The sequence below is a fragment of the Corythoichthys intestinalis genome, chromosome 9, assembly GCF_030265065.1.
Source record: "Corythoichthys intestinalis isolate RoL2023-P3 chromosome 9, ASM3026506v1, whole genome shotgun sequence".
Taxonomy (NCBI): domain Eukaryota; kingdom Metazoa; phylum Chordata; class Actinopteri; order Syngnathiformes; family Syngnathidae; genus Corythoichthys; species Corythoichthys intestinalis.
The window spans coordinates 4,379,142-4,382,586 of record NC_080403.1 but is presented as its reverse complement, the minus strand read 5'-3'; the positions used below and the strand labels follow the sequence as shown (position 1 = coordinate 4,382,586).

At 34.6% G+C, this 3,445-nt stretch overlaps 1 long non-coding RNA gene across 1 annotated transcript; it reads left to right on the top strand.

The window, feature by feature from the left end:
- Nucleotides 1-358: 358 nt before the first annotated feature.
- LOC130921309 (uncharacterized) lies at nucleotides 359-3,161 on the top strand. Its single transcript, XR_009064327.1, has 4 exons — nucleotides 359-633; nucleotides 703-764; nucleotides 1,145-1,248; nucleotides 2,386-3,161. It is a non-coding gene; the product is annotated as an uncharacterized LOC130921309 (long non-coding RNA).
- Nucleotides 3,162-3,445: the final 284 nt, after the last annotated feature.

The window sequence follows — 3,445 nt, the reverse complement described above, 5'->3', positions numbered from 1 at the left end:
AAAGCTATCAGACATAAGTCTCGGTAATTATAAGTATCCAGATTGATGCATGCCATTGAATTATAATAAATTGAATGGTTGAATAATCAAGAAAGCAAGATATTTTCATTAGCACATATATTTTAAGCTTGATAAAGATAGATCTAAATAAAGTTTAAGATTTTTTTAGCATTATTGAATAAATTATATTGTGTGTTTTAAACGTGGCATTAAAAAACAACAATAATATTACATTTTATTTTTAGGTGTCTGAATAAATATGTTTCAAGATGTTACTTGGCTGAGATTGTAAGGAAGTCCAAAGTATTGTGCGGCCTCATCTACATCAAATTATAATCGATATAAGGGGTCAGCAGGGATGAAATCGAACTACATATTCACACACATTCAGTACTAGCCTACATTCTATAATGAAGTGGAACACTGATAAAGGTATAGTTTATGGTTTTTATTTAAAACTGTATTTTTGATGACTGCTGTTAGTTAAAACGTCCACTAGATGGCATTATATGATCTTGCATTGCACTAAAACCAGGTATATGAGCGTTGCATTTTGGGAAATGAAGATGCTATGAACGCTAATGGAGAAAACGCTAACGCTAGCGCGACCTCTTTCAAACCAAAGAAAAACTGGTAATGGTTTCGAAAAAACGTATTTCAATTTCATGTACGCGAAACCATAAAAGGTTGATTTTGTTGCAGACGAGTTCCAGACTGCTCTAATCAGCGAATTACATCTGAGTTCTGTGTGATTCAAGTGTCTGGTGAGTTGCTATGCTGTATGCTACTATGCAAGAGGATATGTCATAGACACGTTTTCCTGTAGAGTTGAGTTACAAGATATTGTGTCTTTTCTTTGTCTAAAAAACAATTGGAGGAAATTGGAAATATAGTAAGATGTTATTTTTTCAAATACAAATAAGTTAATGTTGTATGTTGATGCATTTTTGGAAAGTATTATCGATAGGTGGGCTAGTATCAGTCACTGTACAATTCATGAACAAATAGTTAAATGTGGGAAACGACCAATTTTGACCAGTATTGTAGGTTATACTTGCCATGCTGTACATTCTATGGTTGGTTGAAAATTAAGTTCTTGATATGCAGATTGTTTGTTTTTAATTGCTGGATCTACATCTGACAGACAGAATTGATGTCAAGGAGGATTCGGCCTGATTCAATGAGGGATTGAGGAGCAATTTTTTTCAACTTCAGCCAACTGTTGGAGCATCACCCAAAGCAGATAAGGTCACCTTCACTACAAAATTCTTCACACAATATACAGTCACACTATCCCGATAGTACACACATACACTGAATAGTACAACAGACATTGAGGCACAGCAGCAAAAGACTTTGAAGGGACTGTTCAAATTCAATATTTTTTATTTAGATAGTTTGTGTATATTTTTGGGATTATATGATTTTGTGAGTTCTGTAGTACTTTGAATAAATGTTGTTGTTGTATTTTCTTACTAGCTGCCCTTGCTCCTTGAGTTGAACCTGTGTATATTACTATTCCATACTTAGTAACATCAAAACAAAATTCTTGTTCACATAAGCAAAAGAAATTACTAGTGGGATGAGCAAATTATTGCTTGGATAAAATATTCTATCACATGCATTAATAACAATAGCAATTTATCTGAAAACTACCAGACTTGCTTTTTTTTTTTTATTACATTGTAACAAAGCTATCTGTGACAAGTCTCTGTCTTTGGTTTTTAAAAATTAAACGTTAAAAATATCCTTTCCAACCCTAAAAAAAAAAAAAAAAAAAAAAAAAAAATCATGTTATGTCTTTACAAGTTTTTGTTTTTTTCACCAACATATCAATACCTCTGGGGTTCTAAGTGGCCTTATCTTTTAAAAAGTGTGCAGCAATGTATAACACCAAATCTTTCCAATCATTTTTTTCCTGGATAAAACTGTTAAATGAATCTAGAAATGATAGTGTGTATTTCTCTATCATTTTTTATACCGAAATGTAATTTTTGGAAAATTCTATTATTTTTAGCATTACTTTCGGGAAAAAAAAAAAAAGACTTGTGTAGTTGTGTGAGGTTCTCAGTTATGATTGTGCACGGTATTTTAGTAGACAGTGTAAAAGGGCTGCATATTACGATTCATTATTGGGCCTTTTCCAAATAATACGTTAGTGCGACAGAAGGGATATATACAGTGGGGAGAACAAGTATTTGATACACTGCCAATGGGTTTTCCCATTGGCAGTGTATTTACTTGTATGAAGGATCAGTCAAGTTTGGCAATATTCTTAAAAGTATAAATACATACATAATATAAATATGGGTCATGGACCTGTTTATTTTTGTATAATCACCTTTTTTCCTCTTTAACCTAATTTGCCTGCTTTTATTTTCTAAGGTCGTGGAGGAAAAGACGTTAGTTTGACCAATAAGCTACATTGTAGCTTATGACACAATTGAAGTGGGCGTCAATTGTTCCTCCAGCTTTTGGCCCATTTAAATGGAGGCCAGTATCCGGACGAGTCCAGGTTACCTGCTGATATCGACAAAGAGAAGCACAGGATAAATTGCCACTCAGTGACGGTATGAATGTGGGTGCCAATGGTCGTCTGTCTCTTTGTGTACCCTGTGATTAATCATTTCAGCGTGCTGCCCGTCTTCCATTGCAAGTATTGGTGGCTCGGTGGTAGAGTTTTCGCACGCTGCGCGGGAACCCCGAGACTGATGCCCGGGCACGCCGATGCATCTTGGGGTAGCCTTTGCAGCTAGCCTCGCATCGGGGCAACAGTTCCGCTACGACAACGCGAGCAGACCAGGATATACGGTGTTGGAAATGTCCCACACTACAACAAATCATTATTTTATCCACACTGGTTTGAGTGCAATATTGTTGTGGTTGGTTCGTTGTTTAAAATGTGTAAAAGAAATAATGTTTGTTTTGCATGTGGGATGAGAATTCAGTAAAACGGCCTGTGAGGGACTAACTTGTCCCCCCCCTCCACAGTACTTAAGTTACTGAATATGTATATAAAAATGGATCTTAAGCTACTATACCGAGTGTGGTTTGATTGTCAATATCAGTTTGCATATGACTGATGAAAAAGGTAAAATTTCAGATTTGAAGAAGTCCATTGGAACTGTTTTGAAATAATAAAAAAACCCATCCCACCTTGTTTCCAATTGCCAAATATATATGCCTTGTAAACTGAAGTGCAAATTGTGTTTATTCACAGATGCAAGACAGTGTTAAAGTATAAGAATAAAATGTCGCAGTAAGGTTTATTGACCACATATTATATGTACATAATATAATTATATATAAGGAATGTTTGTATATATAATTTATGTTTGTACATATGATGTATGTGTGTACGTGCAGGGTGATTCAAAAACAATGTGCCAAAATCACACATTTATTCCTTTCAAAATCATTGACATAGACTGAAATGATTAATTAA